The sequence below is a fragment of the Narcine bancroftii genome, chromosome 8 (assembly GCF_036971445.1).
Source record: "Narcine bancroftii isolate sNarBan1 chromosome 8, sNarBan1.hap1, whole genome shotgun sequence".
NCBI classification, from domain to species: domain Eukaryota; kingdom Metazoa; phylum Chordata; class Chondrichthyes; order Torpediniformes; family Narcinidae; genus Narcine; species Narcine bancroftii.
In genome coordinates, this window is record NC_091476.1 from 47,593,405 (window position 1) to 47,610,205 (window position 16,801).

Below are 16,801 nucleotides of genomic sequence, written 5' to 3' on the forward strand. Positions count from 1 at the left end.
ACACTCCATCCCCTCATACACTCCATCCCCTCATACACTCCATCCCCACAAACACTCCTTCCCTCACACACTCTATCTTCACACACACTCCATTCCCTCTCATGCACTCCCATTCCTTATACACTCCATCCCCCACACACTCCTTTCCTTCACACTCTGTCCCTTCATACATTCCATCCCCACAAACACTCCCTCCCTCACTCACTACATCCACTCACACACTCCACCTCCACATATCCTCTATCTCCACACCCACTCCTTCCCTCACACACTTCACCTTCACACTCTCCATCCCCACACACACTCCCCTCCTTCACACACACCGTTTTCACACACTGTATCCCCTCTCACACTCCTTCCCCTTGTAGTCCTCCCCATCAAACTCCTCTCCCTCATATTCCTCCCTCACTCGAGGGAGCCCAGTGTCGCAGCCCTAATTATACTCAGATGGTTCAGTTAAGCTGGTTAAGTCATTTACATTTCTGACACTGGTCTCCTGAAACAAACACTCAATTCTAAGTCCTATCACAACTAGACATTGACAGGTGGACAGATGTGTAGCTCACTATGTACACAACTCCTTGAAAAATACACAACATCTCCACTGATTCCCGGTAATTCTTCACCCATAACAGGTGATGGTGAAGAAAGAGCAACATCAGGGACCTGGGTTGGAGAGTGTTGCACAGAACAGTGCCAGGCAACTGCTTCCTGAATCGGTTCACCGACACGGCAACCGCCTGGCATTTCTGCATCTGGGAGAAGTCAGGTCCAACCGACCTGAAGGGGCTGCTCCTCAAGTACTGATGGCACTTAAGGCCTGGTGGGGAGGGGAGTGGGTCCGGTTGCTCGAAGGATCTTGTGGGTTGTTGCTGGGCCTTGCCAAACTGGCTATTCACAGGCCGAGATTCCGAGCAGTTGAGGATCCAGGGTGAGCTGACTGCCTGTCCCTCTTTCAGGGTTACATCCAGGCCCATGCAGTGTTGGAGCTGAAGAAAGCATTATCCAAGGGGATGGTGGGTGAGCTCCAGGAACAGTCGGGCCCCAAGCGAATTAAGTGTGAGGTTGATAATCAAAACTGGATTTTAATCTGAACTTGTAAATTATATGTAGCAGAGGGGAAGACGTAATTTACTGCTTATCGTGAATGTTTCACAATGGAAATAGTATGTTTAGTTGTAGTTCTGTGCACAGTTTTTGTAACTTTGTCATGTGCTATCATTTTAAAATTAATTTTTTTAATTTTAAATTTAGACATACAGCTCTGTAACAGGCCCTACAAGTCAGTGCCACCCAATTTACACCCCTTTAATGTCTTTGAAAGGTGGGAGGAAACCGGAGCTCCCAGGGAAAACCCTTACAGGCACGGGGAGAACGTACAAACTCCTTACAGATAGCATAGGATTCAAACCCAGGTCCGGTCCCAATCCCTGGTGCTGTAAAGCGCTAACTTCTACGACAACCATGCCACCCATTGAATAAACTTTTGTTTAAAAAAGGGAGCAACGTCTGGATCAGGGGTGGCCAACCTTTTAATTTTACATTTTTAATTTAGACATACAGCACAGTAACAGGCCATTTCGGCCTACGTGTCTGTGGCGCCCAATTAACCTACACTCCTGGTACATACATGTGATAGTACAAATCTATCACCAATGTACATAGTGTATATAGTTACTGTATCTCGACTGTGCTTACAGCGATTGGCTGAGAGCTAAGCCACACCTATTGTCTGGGCCTTAAAGGGTTGTGTCCCTAGCCAGGTCGGATCACTCTGGACTGGTCGGCCACCTGTGAAGAGCTCCTGTCTTTTGCTAATAAAAGCCTTGGTTTGGATCAACAAGTCTTTGGTTCTTTCGACGAGCTCTACAATACACGTAGCCTGAAATGGTCTGTTAACATGCTGTATGTCTAAATTAAAGATTAAAAATTAAAAGGTTGGCTACCCCTGGTCTAGATGGTGCTGAAAATCTCCAGTTCCTTGAGAGCACAAAGCAGCTCAGTTTCATGGCAGGCCAACTGATTGCCACCAGGCCTTGCATGCCTCCTTGATTGTTGAAGCATAGGTCTTACCTTCGACCTCTGCAAGTCCAAGGTCCTCTACCAACCGTCTCTTGCTGCACCACACTGCACATGGATGACAAAGGTTAACAATGAGACACTGGAAAATATGGACCTCTTCAGGCTTCCCCAGATCCACCATCTCCCAGTGTGCAAAGGCATCAATGGCAACATTCACCATCTGAAGTGCCCCCGGCCAATGTTTGATCATTAGAGAAGGGTATTTGGAGCTCCAACCACACCAAGGGACTGTCTGCTTTACTGCAAGTCACTTTTGCACACGAGGATTACTACGAATATTTATTACCTATCCTTTGTTTTTATTGTATCTTTAAATTTAATTCAATTAGTTTACTGTCAGAGTTTTTGTTACAAATACCAGTTTTGCTGCAGCAAGTAAGAATTTCAGGCATACACACAGTGTAAAATGTGTATGTCAATAAACATTTTGAATTATTATTATCAAAATGTCAGATGAAGTACAAAGCCCACAGACTACTGGAAAGCAGCACTCTATTTTTTCTCTGTCATAGATTTATACAACATGGAACCAATCCCTTCAGCCCAACTTGCCTACTCCGATGTCCATATCAGTCCCACCTGCCGGTGTTTGGCCCAACCTTCCAAACCAATTCAGGCACATATTCGCCCAACTTTTATGTACAGGATGGGCTGCAGATGCTGTGATTGTAGCAAACACACCAAAATGCTGGAGGAACTCGGCTGGTCTTTTCAGTGTCTATGGAAACAAAGACATGTTGCCGATGTTCCGGACCTGAGCCCTTCTTCAAGGAAGAATCAGAAAAGGCAGAAACAGGATATGTCAGGAAGTCTCAGAATTCAAACAATGTGGGGAGGACTTAAGACCAGGTGGAATTTATCATGTCTGTGTGAAAGGAGACAGGGAATGGAGAGATGAAGGGGGAAGAAGCTGGTGTTTCTTTAAACTGAAAGTCAAAGAAGTCAATATTAATGCCATCCATTTGGAGGGCACCCAGTCTAAAGATGAGGTGTTGTTCCTCCAATTTATGGATAGTCTCAGTCTGGTAGTACATGAGAACATGGACAAATGTGTTGGCAAGGGAATGGGATGGAGAACTGAAATGGATGGCTATATTTTCCATGCACCCACTACCCTCTGTGATTGGTAAGTGATCATTAGCGTTTCATAATTGTTAAACATCTTTTTAAATAAGTATGTACAGTTTTAAATTGAGTCAGCTTATTCCAACTTCTGGAAATACCCACATTCCCAATAAACAGAGTTATTTCAAAGTTAAAAAAATGGACAATAAATGTATACAAAATTGGTTACAACAGAGAGGATTGCATGTGCACTTTGGAATGCCTCATTATGGGAAATATTCAAGTTATAGAGTCAAATAAGACCATGGATCAAAAGATACAGGAGCAGCCTCCGCAGATTCACCACCCTCTGGTGGCTCGATTGGGATGCACCGTTGCGCTGCTGAGTTGATGGTTTGGAATGGAAAGCTGTTGGCTGTAAATGACTTGAAATCTCGTGGGCAAAACAGGGCTTGGCTTTGCAGTGCTTTATATTGGGTTCTGGGATCATACTCAGAGTGTGTGTGTGTGTGTGTGTGTGTGTGTGTGTGTGTGTGTGTGTGTGTGTGTGTGTGTGTGTGTGTGTGTGTGTGTGTGTGTGTGTGTGTGTGTGTGTGTGTGTGTGTGTGCGCGCGCGCGCGCTTCAGACTGAAGGTTAAAAGAGTTAGCATGACCCCTAAAACTGAGCAGAGGGTGCAGGCTGTAATGTTGGCCCATATGCAACACTGGTTAAAATTCCCGTGATAGCTCCTGGTTAATTTGGAGGACTATGCAGAGGCTTTGTTGATAGTGTGGTTTCTGTGTCTTGAAATGCCTGCTGTAGGTGCTTGAGGTCTTACAGACAATTGTATAGGATATTGGTGAGGTCCCATTTTGGAGTGCAGTAAAATCCCTGATATCTGCCACTTACAAGGATTGCGGATGCCGGATATGTGAATTTTCCTTTGGCCTCAGACACACTCTTGCAAAACTTAAGCAATACACCTGCATAAAGATTAAGCAGTTTAAAAGACAAAAGTCAATACAAAATGTAAATAATTTTTAAAAAGCAGCATTGTAGTCCTTAATTATTTAAAGTTCACTTTTATTAGATAATTCCCATAAATTACAAAATTAAATTAAAATTCAAGCCCATGTTCCTGGTGCTGTAACAGTGTTGCCCTAACTGTGCTGCCATCATAATTAAACCCCCCCCCCCCAGTTTACAGATGTATATTTACTAATATATTTTATAATATACTAATAAAAATAGACTTTTACTAGGTGGGGATAGGGAGACACTTTGGGAGAGTTACCCCAGCAACTGGGCACTGCCATTTTATTCAAACACAACTTTATTGAAACCATTGAAACAGCTACTGCGGGTGGGGCACGACTGGGGCGTTCCGCTGGCTGAATGTTTGCTCTCATCTTCACCGAGGGGTTGTGTGTTGCTTCGGAGAATGTTTACTTTTACAATTTTAATCTTTTATTCATTTATTCATCCATTTATTTATTTATTCAATATATTCATTTCCTCAATTTGTTTTGCCCGTTGCTTGAATTCCAGATGCCAGGAATTTTACTGGATTGTGTTCACTTTTGGTCACATGCTATAGGAAAGTTGTGATCAAGCTGGAGAGGGTTCAGAGAAGATTTAGGAGAATGTGGCCAGGCTCAGTGGGTCTGAGTTAGAGGGAGAGGTTGGGCTAGGACTTTATTCCTTGGAGTGCAGGAAGAGTGCAGATATACAAAATGATGAGAAGAATAGATCGGATGTGCGCCACGTGTTTTGCCCAGAACAGAGGAATTGGTAACCAGAGGCATAGATTTAAGGTGAGAGGGGGATTTTATTGAAACCAGAGGGGCAGCCTCAAGTCATTTCAAATCATTTACAGCCAACAGCTTTCCATTCCAAACCATCAACTCAGCAGCGCAACGGTGCATCCCAATCGAGCCACCAGAGGGTGGTGAATCTGCGGAGGCTGCTCCTGTATCTTTTGATCCATGGTCTTATTTGACTCTATAACTTGAATATTTCCCATAATGAGGCATTCCAAAGTGCACATGCAATCATCTCTGTTGTAACCAATTTTGTATACATTTATTGTCCATTTTTTTTAACTTTGAAATAACTCTGTTTATTGGGAATGTGGGTATTTCCAGAAGTTGGAATAAGCTGACTCAATTTAAAACTGTACATACTTATTTAAAAAGATGTTTAACAATTATGAAACGCTAATGATCACTTACCAATCACAGACATATTGATTTTATTTCCCTGGGGCGCTTTTAAGATACGATTAGAAACATTACATTTTTTTTCTTATATCATTTACTGTAATATGCTCACTCTAATTTTCACAGTTCATTGCAGTCATTTAACTAATGGAAAATAGATGTCAACCACTAATTACAGAGTCAGTCCTTTTTTTCTGATTTACAACTGGAATTTCCACATTGGAAAAACTATGTCGAAAGGGATTGAAACATGTGAAATGAAAATGACATTTAATCCATTTATAAATGGACAGGCCCATACATATACACTACCTGTATGCATAAACAGGAGATGAACTAACAGAAGGCTAGGGCCACTTCAGTCCTTCTCTTCTTGACCCACACATACTGGACAATAAGGAAAGTGTGCTAATTGAACACCCTGATGCAGACTGAATACTATCCAAAAAAGGTCACATTTACCTGAGATCTTGCTTTCAAAACTAAAGTTAGTTTGGAATTCTTTTTTCCCTTCTGCCAGGGTGAGAGAGAGAGAAAGAGAAAGAGAGAGAGAGAGAGAGAGAGAGAGAGAGAGAGAGAGAGAGAGAGAGAGAGAGCATGTGAAAAAGAATGTGTTTGTGTATATGTATGCTTGCATATGTATTTTGAGTTCTGTGTGCCCGATGGAGATGAGGTGGGGCTGGTAGTCATGGTGGGGAGCTGGCTGATGGAGTTTACCTACCTCGGCTGAACCATTTCATCTGATGCAAGGATCGACAACGAAATAGACAACAGACTCGCCAAGGCAAATAGCGCCTTTGGAAGACTACACAAAAGAGTCTGGAAAAACAACCACCTGAAGAAACACACAAAGATCAGCATGTACAGAGCCATTGTCATACCCACATTCCTGTTCGGCTCCGAATCATCTGTCCTCTACCAGCATCACCTACGGCTCCTAAAACGCTTCCATCAGCGCTGTCTCCGCTCAATCCTCAACATTCATTGGAGTGACTTCATCAGCAACATCGAAGTACTCGAGATGGCAGAGTCCGCAAGCATCGAATCCACGCTGCTGAAGACCCAACTGCGCTGGGTGGGTCACGTCTCCAGAATGGAGGACCATTGCCTTCCCAAGATCGTGTTATATGGCGAGCTCTCCACTGGCCACTGAGACAGAGGTGCACCAAAGAAGAGGTACAAGGACTGCTTAAAGAAATCTCTTGGTGCCTGCCACATTGACCACCGCCAGTGGGCTGATATCGCCTCCAACCGTGCATCTCGGCACCTCACAGTTTGGCGGGCAGCAACCTCCTTTGAAGAAGATCATAGAGCCCACCTCACTGACAAAAGATAAAGGAGGTAAAACCCAAAACCCAACCCCAAACAACCAATTTTCCCTTGCAACCGCTGCAACCGCGCCTGCCTGTCCCGCATCGGACTTGTCAGTCACCAACGAGCCTGCAGCAGACATGGACATATCCCTCCATAAATCTTCATCTGCGAAGCCAAGCTAAAGAAGAAAAGATATGTATTTTGTATTCATGTACATACTGTATTTATGCACATGCATGCAAGTGTAGGCATGAGTGTATGTGTTTGTGTGAATCCATGTATGTTAGTGTGGGTTGTGTGTATTGTGTGTGCATGGGGATCTATGTGAGAAGCCACATGTTTTTGTTCATTTGCTTGCATCACAGTTGAGGCACTGTGGAGCCCAATGTCGACGAGGTCTTTCCAGCAGGTGTTTGCTGCTCAGAAGCCTGATGTTTGAGTCCACGTAGCAGAACTTGTCAGGTAATGATAAGATCCAGAAAATGGTCACAGTAAAAACTGGGAGCTGATGTCTGAAAGAAAATTGTACAAGGTTTAAGTGAGCACAATCCACAGTGAGAGCAAAGTGCCATTGGCTGCTTGACCCTTCACCTGGCGGTGTGGCATGAGTGCCTGCAGCAAGTCTTCTCCTAAGATGTGGTGTGTGGTGTCATGTCTTGTCATCAATTAAGACTTTAACAGAGCTAGTAAACTGGGTAAAGGTCTCTGCTCAATGATTCTGACTCATATTAAGTCAGCATTGAAGCAATTCGCATTAGTTTCAGTTCATGGCCAGACCAACATTCAACTGGAAGTGAGTGTGTAATGCAACCTGCAGTAACATCAATTAATGTCTTCTGATTCACACTTGGAGAAAGCAAAAGAGAAAATCCCTTCACTGCAGTCAACACAGACTTCCCACAGTTAGTGGAAGTATATTAAAGTAGTTTAGAGATACAAAATGCTAGCAAGCCTTATTGGCCCACTAACCTGTCCGTGTGCCCAAATCCTATCATGTGACCAAAGTGGTCTGTAAACATTTTTGCATTCCAAAAAGAGAGAAATTTTCTCCAGTGTCAATAAAAATAGTTGATTTGCTTGAAAAATGAGCACATTATACATTAGAAAAGGTCTGTGATTCTCGTACACAAACCACAGAGGCACTTATATTGAGTACTATATCTGCTGGGAATTTCTTTTCCACATGACATTTCTCTCTGATCTGCTGCTTGCCCCTGGGCTGCTGATCTACCTTTTTGTTTCTATCTGGAGCAAGAACGATCAAACGTGGGTTGAACTTCTTGCTCAGCCAGAGACAAAAATATCTTCTTTAAAAAATATATTATTTTAATTTTTAAGTATATTTAACAATTATACAGAACACAAAACATCATTTCCCTAGCCTTTCTATACAAACCCAATTAAATAAAAAGAAATAGAAATCCCCATTTTCCATGGATAGAGTGAAACACGTAGAGACACGGTATTACCACAGGGCTGTAAAGAGACCTTCTGGCAAGCCAGAAATAATCACATCCCTACAGTGGCGTCAGTTAAGCGCTGAAATATTCCAGGTAAGGCTTCCAAATTTTCAGGAAGGCGTTGAATCCTCTTCTAAGAATATATGTGATCTTTTCAAGAGGAATACAGCTGTTAATTTCCAAAGACCATCTATCAATGAAGAGAGGGGAGTCAGATTTCAATGTCACTGCTACACATTTTCTGGCCACCATAAAGCAATTTCTATAAATTTAATTTGGAAATGGGTTAAAGATCTACTGACACTCAGGAAATTAACCATTAAGCAAACCTCAGGTTCTAATTGGAAGGTGACTCTTGTGATCTTGGTCAAGGTGCCACAAAGGTCGCACCAAAAGGGCCTCACCTTTGTACAAAGCCAGGTAGAGTGCAAGAAGGAACCGACACCAATACCACATCTCTGGCAACTCAGGCTTATACTTATCCAGTTTCTGTGGGATGAGATACAGCTAATGGAGGAAACTCTAGTGAACCAATCTGTTGGGTATAAGCCCGCCCTCTGCTAGACATCATGACGCCCACGTCATGATGCCACCCTTCCATATATATAACCCTGTGTGTCAGTAGCCATGTAAGTTTAATAGAAGTAAAGGATGAGAAAGCATCACATTTCGGAGTCTTAATTGTGTGACCTCACAAAGATAAGCGTATACAGAGCCGTTGTCATACCCACGCTCCTGTTCGGCTCCGAATCATGGGTCCTCTACCGGCATCACCTACAGCTCCTAGAACGCTTCCAACAGCGTTGTCTCCGCTCCATCCTCAACATTCATTGGAACGCCTTCATCCCTAACATCGAAGTACTCGAGATGGCAGAGGCCGACAGCATCGAGTCCACGCTGCTGAAGATCCAGCTGCGCTGGGTGGGTCACGTCTCCAGAATGGAGGACCATCGCCTTCCCAAGATCGTGTTATATGGCGAGCTCTCCACTGGCCACCATGACAGAGGTGCACCAAAGAAGAGGTACAAGGACTGCCTAAAGAAATCTCTTGGTGCCTGCCACATTGACCACCGCCAGTGGGCTGATATCGCCTCAAATCATACATCTTGGCGCCTCACAGTTCGGCGGGCAGCAACCTCCTTTGAAGAAGACCGCAGAGCCCACCTCACTGACAAAAGACAAAGGAGGAAAAACCCAACACCCAACCCCAACCAACCAATTTTCTCCTGCAACCGCTGCAACCGTGTCTGCCTGTCCCGCATCGGACTTGTCAGCCACAAACGAGCCTGCAGCTGACGTGGACATATACCCCCTCCATAAATCTTCGTCCGCGAAGCCAAGCCAAAGAAAGAGAAAAGCATACACAACAGTGGCAACAAGGAATGAAGCGAACCCTACACATACTCCATGCACCAACCGTGAGAAGTAAAACAACAAAAGGTAGAAAAGTACAACCTAACAACTTGCTGCCAAAAGATCAAGGCAAAGCGTGCCAAGATGACGGAGGGAATGTTTGGGGAAGTAGTCATGGTAGGATGGTTTAACCACTAATGCGTAGCCCACAATATTGTGGAAGGTCCAGAAAACCGCAAATGTGCCCTCTTCCTCAGTATAATGGGCAGCAAAACATTTGCCCTCCTTAAGACCTTGCTGTCCCCGGAGGATCCAGGGACAAAGACAGCTCTAAGGAACCATTCAAGCCCTAAACCACCAGTTATGGTAGAAAGGCAACGATTCTATGAAAGGAGACAAGGACCAGGAGAAACAGTAAGTGAATACCTGAGATCGTTGTGCAAACTGGTAGAGCATGTCATTTCGAGCAGTTTCTAAATCAGGCACTGTGAGACAGATTAGTGATGGGGCTGGAAAATCTCCAAGCAAGGCAAAAATTATTAGGAATGGATCAAGACGTTATGTTACAGATTGCATACAGAGTTTTCTGTAGCTCTGAAATGGCAGATAAAAACTTGGATGTGGGTCAACCAGACCTACTGGTTGGGAAGTCTTCCCGCCAACAATGCTTCCATTGTGGGAAATACAACCACCCAGCAGAAAACAGTTTTTTCAAAAATTCTAAAGGCAATCATTGCAAAACAGAAGGACATATCAAAGCTAAATGTCCGCTTCTAAAGTGCAGGTGGCCTGCAAATAAACAGACAGCTAAAGTCAAAACAAATGCAGAGAGAGAGAGGCAACCTAGCAACGATGACGATAACAGCCCAACGACTGACCTTCAAACTCCTGAAATTTCAGCACCTGAGATATTACACATCCGAGGAATAAACGGAGGAAACAACAATCTATTTACAGCTAAAAATAAACAGACACCCCTGAAGATGGAGTTAGACACAGGGGCAGAAGAGTCCCTAATAGTGTTACAGTGGAACGCTTGCCACCACACCTCCCGGTAAAAACAACTGAAATAACTCTAAGATCTGTTACATGAGACAGAATCAAAGTGGTTGGAAAATGTACGGTTTAAGTACAATACAAACAACAGCAAACAAAACACTCTCTCTCTACATTGTAGATGCCCAGGGAACAACATTCTTCAGAAGAAACTGACTACAACACATTCCCCTAGACTGGCTGGAAATTGGTTAGATACCTCCCAGCCAGAACTCGACCAAATCCTCAACAACCATGCAGTGGTTTTCCACTAAGAATTGGGGAAAATCAAAGTTGTTCAAGCCAAACTGCAATTAAAAGATAATGCAGAACCAAAATTCTTCAAAGCCAGAATAGTCCCATTTGCTATGAAAGGTAAATTGAGGCCGAATTAAACAGACTAAAACATGGAGGCATATTAGAACCAATACAATACAGTGATTGGTCAGTGACCATCGTATCCGTACAAAAAGCAAATGGTGACATTCGTATTTGTGGCGATTACAAGTCACCATCAATCAAAATACCTGAACACCCCATGCCCAAGGCAGAAAAATTGTTCCAAGCACTAAACGGAGGCCAAAAATTCACAAAACTAGATTTGTCACAAGCATATCAACAGATAGAATTGGACAAAAAAATATCAAGGGAATCAATACCTGTCTGGGACTATTCACCCATACATGCATGCCTTACGCAATTTCTGCAGCGCCTGCAATTTTTCAAGCAACAAAGGACAAATTACTACACAGACTCTCAGCTGGGTGTTACCTAAATGATATCATCATAATGGGCCGAAACGACAGTGAACACTCACAAAACCTTGAAAAGATTTCAACCAGACTATAACAGGCTATGATTGCAAAAGGATAAATGTGTCTTCATGCGCCCCTCAGTAACATATCTTGGGTTTACAATCGACAATGAGGGGGTGTGAATGAATGCAGCAGGAACAGAAGCTGTTCACAAGGCCCCATACTCAACCAACAAATCGGAATTCCAGTCCTTCTTAGGATTTGTTAATCATTACCGAAAATATTTCTGTAACATGTTTACACTATGCAGCCCGCTGAATCATTTACTCAAGAAAGATCAAACATTGTACTTGAACAGAAACTAAAAACACAGTCGATCAACTAAAGGAAATACTAACATCAACAAATAAGGTGCTGATCCACTATGACCCTAGTAAAGAAGTTACACTGGCTGTGGATGCAGTAGGAGCGGTACTATCCCAAATCACATAAAAAGGTTAGCAACCAGTAGCGTATGCTTTGTGAACATTAACCACAAGCAAATGCAATTACGCCCAACTAGAAAAAGAAGGATTGGCAATAATTTTAGGTGTAAAAAAATTCCACCAATATCTTTATGGAAGAAAATTCACCCTGATCACAGACAACAAGCCTCTTAGTTTAATCCTGGGGCCACACGAAGGCATACCAGTATTAGCTGCAGCCAGAATTCACTGCCGTGCTACTAGCAGTGTATAATTATGATATAAAACATAAACCAGGAACATTCAACAGCCAGGCAGATGCCTTATCACGCATGCCGCTAACCAAGACAGAACAACGAGAACAAGTTATCAAATGGACAGCAGAGGCAGCTGCCATCAACCAAGAACAACTTCAACAACTGCCCATTACAGCCCAGATGATCAGAAAGGAAACCAGAAAAGAGGCAACATTAAGCAAGATTCTATACTTTACCCTTAATGGGTGGCCCAAATCTGAAGTCATTCCAAAAGATCTAAAACCTTACCGCCATGCCGCCATGAACTATCAGTCGAAGAAGGATGTTTACTATGGGGTACCCGTACAATTATTCCAGCCAAATTGCAAATTACCACGTTATCAGAACTGCACCACAACCATCCAGGAATGGTATGAATGAAGGCACTGGCCCAGATGCATGTCTGGTGGCCCTCCATAGACAGAGACATTGAAACAACAGTAAGAGAATGCAAAGTATGTCAGTTAATGCAGCCAAAAATGCCGGAAGCCAAGGCTAACCCATGGAAATAACCATCCACACCATGGCATCGGATTCATGTAGACTTCGCTGGACCACTCATGGGTGAGACTTTTCTAATAGCTGCGGATGCACACTCCAAATGGACAGTAGTTTCACAGCTGAAAAACACCAAAGCAGATCCCATGATTGACTGTTTACGAGCTATCTTTCCCACTTAGGATTGCCTCGTGAATTAGTTGTGGACAATGGGCCTCAATTTACATCAGAATATTTTTTTTAATTTATGCCCTATCACCCAAGTGCTAATGGGGAGGCAGAATGTTTTGTACAAACATTCAATAAAGCAATGAAAACCATGAAATTTACCCTAAATGCCTCCGGGACACACAAAATTACAGATTTCCTATTGGGGTACAGAAACATGCTGCATTCTACCACAAAACACACCCCAGCAGAACTAATGTTTGGCTGCAACCTGCGGACCAGGCTGTCCACAGTTCATCCAGATCTGGGTCTCCGATTGCAAAACACAACATTGCCACAAACCTCACCTAGAACATTGGAAGTGGGCAAGAGAATTCTGGTACAAGATTATAGACTATATTAAGACCCATGGGTGGTAGGAGTAATCTTACAAAAATTGAGCCCCTGCTCATACTCTGTTCTAGTGGGGGACAGATTGTGGAAGTGACACATTGACCAATTACGAGCATTGATTGACACTAAGGACCATGAACTGCCTCATAAGCTGGAGGAGATGGAACCAGACCCTTCATGGCCTGCCCCAATCATCCCACCTCAAGCCGAACGAGGTGGGTGGGGGTGGAGCCAGTTACAGTCACAGAGCCGAGGAGTCCAGTAACTGAGACATGCAGCCAGGAGGGAAGCAAAGACAGGCAGTTGCCGCCGAATTGATCGCCGACCCGACTATCCTAGTCCTGAGCAAACACCAGCACAGCAAACCACGCCGAGGTGGTCCAAAAGAGAAAGAAGACCACCTGAACGCTTTAAGGACTATGTGCCCTGATTATTATTAAATACTTTCTCTTTTATAATTATAATTACTCATGAGACGTATTCTAATTCTCACTTGTAATCCTGGGCCCGATGTAATCTTATTAGTTTGAAGGGGCCCAGTCAGCATTTATCACATGGGGGGGGTGGGAAGAAGAGTGTTGGGTAAAAGCCCGCCCTTTGTTGGACATCATGAATCCCAGTAACAAATGTTTGATCCCTTTACGATGCCAAGACTCCAGAATTTTGTTGTTTAAAGTCATGGGTATAAATTGGTCTGAGAGGTGTTTTTGACGATAGTCCAAAACTTCCACGAGTCTCACACCATATTTTAATCAAATGCTTTAAAATAGGGTAGTCTGTCCTGTTGGATATAATCCTAGAGTTCCATTTATAAATAAAATCGCTGCATACCTTCTCTTTTAATTTAGTTTAGTTTAATGTATTTATTTATATAGCACATTTAAAACAACTTGTGTTGATCAAAGAGCTGTTCAGATCAAAAAGACATCACAACTAGGCAACTATTTAAAATCCAGAATAAAAGGAAAGTGGAGGTTAGGACACAAGGTAACTGTCAGGTGCATGAGAAGGACTCAGAACGCGAGTGAATAAAAGAATATCTGCAAGCTAGATATAAAAGAGTTGATAGAAGGACGAATGGTGTTCCAGCATGTCTGATGTTGGGCTCCGATAGCGAAGGTGCGATCTCCTCTGAGTTTACGATTTGAGCGCATAACAGCTCAAGCACCCCAAATCAGCCAACCTGAGGGGTCTTGACGTGGCATAAGGAATTAGGAGATCTGTGATACAAGACGGCGATAGCTCATTAAGGGCTTTATAGACAAACAGGAGAACTTGAAAATCAATTCTTAGGAAGTGTAATCCAATTTGTATCCAGGAGGGGACACCATCACCTTCAAAAAAGGATGAAATAAATCATATTTGAGCTGTCAAATAGTATTTTTTTTTAAAACTGGGTAATCGAAGGCCCCTAATCCATAATCCCATGTTAATTTTTCCATAGATTCTCTAAGCACTTTACAGTTCCATATAAATTGTCCAACATGTTTGTTGAGGGTTTTAAAAACACGTTTGGGGTAGTGGAATGGGCAAAGACTGGAAAAGATACTGTTATGTCGGTAATACGTCAATTTTCACACAGTTGACTCTGCCAATTAGAGTAATGGGAAAACTCCCTACTCAGATTCTCTTCAATTCTACTGAATAATGGGAGGTAATTAAGTTTGTACAAATTTTTGAGGTCATTATTTACAGTTATTTCAAGATATTTTGTACTATTCAGAAGCCACTTAAATGGGCTTGTTTGCTTGTTAAATTGGCTTGTTAAATGGGCCTTGTTTGCTGATACTCAGTGCAAATCAAAACTTGCTAGTGGAATAATTTCATTTTTTTTTGCCAGTTTACCTTGTATCCTGAAACATCCCCATGAGCTTTTAATAAAGTCTGTAATTTGGTGAGGGAGTTATAACAGAACTTGTTAAATACAAAATTACATCACCTGCCACAAGATTAATTTTAGGATTTGTCCGACCAACCTTGAAACCCTTAATATCGGGATCCTGTCTGATTGCTTTGGTTAGGGGCTCAATGGCCAAGACAAAAAGTCCTGGAGACAAAGGGCAGCCCTGTCAACTCGATCTACTCAAGGGGTACGCTGTCGAGATCTGTCCATTAGTGGTGACCCTGGTCTCGGGTCTATGATAGAGGGTTTTTACCTAGTTAAGAAACAACTGCTAAAACCTACCCAAGACTTTAAATAAATAAGGCCATTTCAGCCTATCGAAGGCCTCTTCAGTGTCTAGAGCTACAACAACACTAAGCTCAGTCTTAGATCTTGCATAGTGGATAATATTAAAGACCCTACAGAAATTGTTGGCTGAATGACATTTCAAAATATAGCCTCTCTGGTGTGGATTTATTAATTTCAACAAATATTGGCCAAGCCTGACAGCCAGGGTCTTAAGAGAACAATTTATGATCTGAATTTAAAAAATAAATGGGGGGGAAATGAAGAGCACTTTAATGGGTCTCCACAGTGATAATGGCAGTAGAAAATGATTCAGGGAGAGTTTGAGTTTAGATGCTAAGTTAATGGCAGTAGAAAATGATTCAGGGAGAGTTTGAGTTTAGATGCTAAGTTAATGGCAGTAGAAAATGATTCAGGGAGAGTTTGAGTTTAGATGCTAAGTTAATGGCAGTAGAAAATGATTCAGGGAGAGTTTGAGTTTAGATGCTAAGTTAATGGCAGTAGAAAATGATTCAGGGAGAGTTTGAGTTTAGATGCTAAATTAATGGCAGTAGAAAATGATTCAGGGAGAGTTTGAGTTTAGATGCTAAGTTAATGGCAGTAGAAAATGATTCAGGGAGAGTTTGAGTTTAGATGCTAAGTTAATGGCAGTAGAAAATGATTCAGGGAGAGTTTGAGTTTAGATGCTAAGTTAATTACATCCATGATGAGAGAGATGAGTAAATCCTTAAATTCTCTATAAAATTGAGGAGGAAAACCCTCTTCCTCTAGTGATTTATTAGATTGTAGTGAGCCCAAGGACTTTTTCAATTTCTTTGGAGTAAAGGGAAGATCCAAATTTGTTAGATCTTCTTGGTCAAGTTTGGGTGAAAAATAGTCAAACTTGGTCAAGTTTTCTGGCGATTCAAATGTATATAAATTTACATAAAACTGTTAAAATGTGTCATTAATTTCTATTGGATTACATGAAACTGAACTCATTTCAATTTGAATTGTCCTTGAATTTCCTCTGTTTTCCGTGGCCAGGACAAGACTTTGTGTGCCTTCTCTCCCAGTTCATAATATCTTTGTTTTGTTTTTAAAATGTTTTTTTTTTCCCAATTCTATAATTATGCAGTCTATTGTATTTGAGATTTTTGTTTAATTCCTTGGATCCAGACTGTTGGAACTCTTTTTCCAATTTCAGAATTTGTTTCCAGTTCTTCTATTCCTGCCATGTATTTCTTCTTAACACCTTTTGTATCTGAGATTATTTGTCCCCTCTGGTTTTGAAGAATGGTGGGATTCAAACACCATCTATATGGGTTGATTAGTTTTTCTGGCATCAAGATAGACAGGGTCAAAGGTGACTGATTCGACAAGGTTCCAGATAAATATTGAGACTCTGATGTTCTGTGAATTATCTGTGTTGACAATAGAAAAAGGTTAATCCTAATATGAGAATGATGGGGTCAGGAATAGGTTTGAGGGTACATCTGTCAAATTTAAAGCTTTCATAAAAACCAAAGTCATTTTGGCTGCTTTTATTTTG

At 42.2% G+C, this 16,801-nt stretch overlaps 1 long non-coding RNA gene across 1 annotated transcript in view; it reads right to left on the minus strand.

Annotated features, from left to right (window-relative positions):
• The window catches only part of LOC138740661 (uncharacterized), a 174,583-nt gene extending 170,501 nt beyond the window's left edge, over positions 1-4,082 (minus strand). Inside the window, exons 1-2 of the long non-coding RNA XR_011343101.1 lie at positions 4,037-4,082; positions 2,074-2,127 (exon numbers count right to left, since the gene is read on the minus strand). This is a non-coding gene — a long non-coding RNA (uncharacterized lncRNA). The remainder of the gene's footprint in view (positions 1-2,073; positions 2,128-4,036) is intronic.
• Between the last annotated feature and the right edge of the window lie 12,719 nt (positions 4,083-16,801).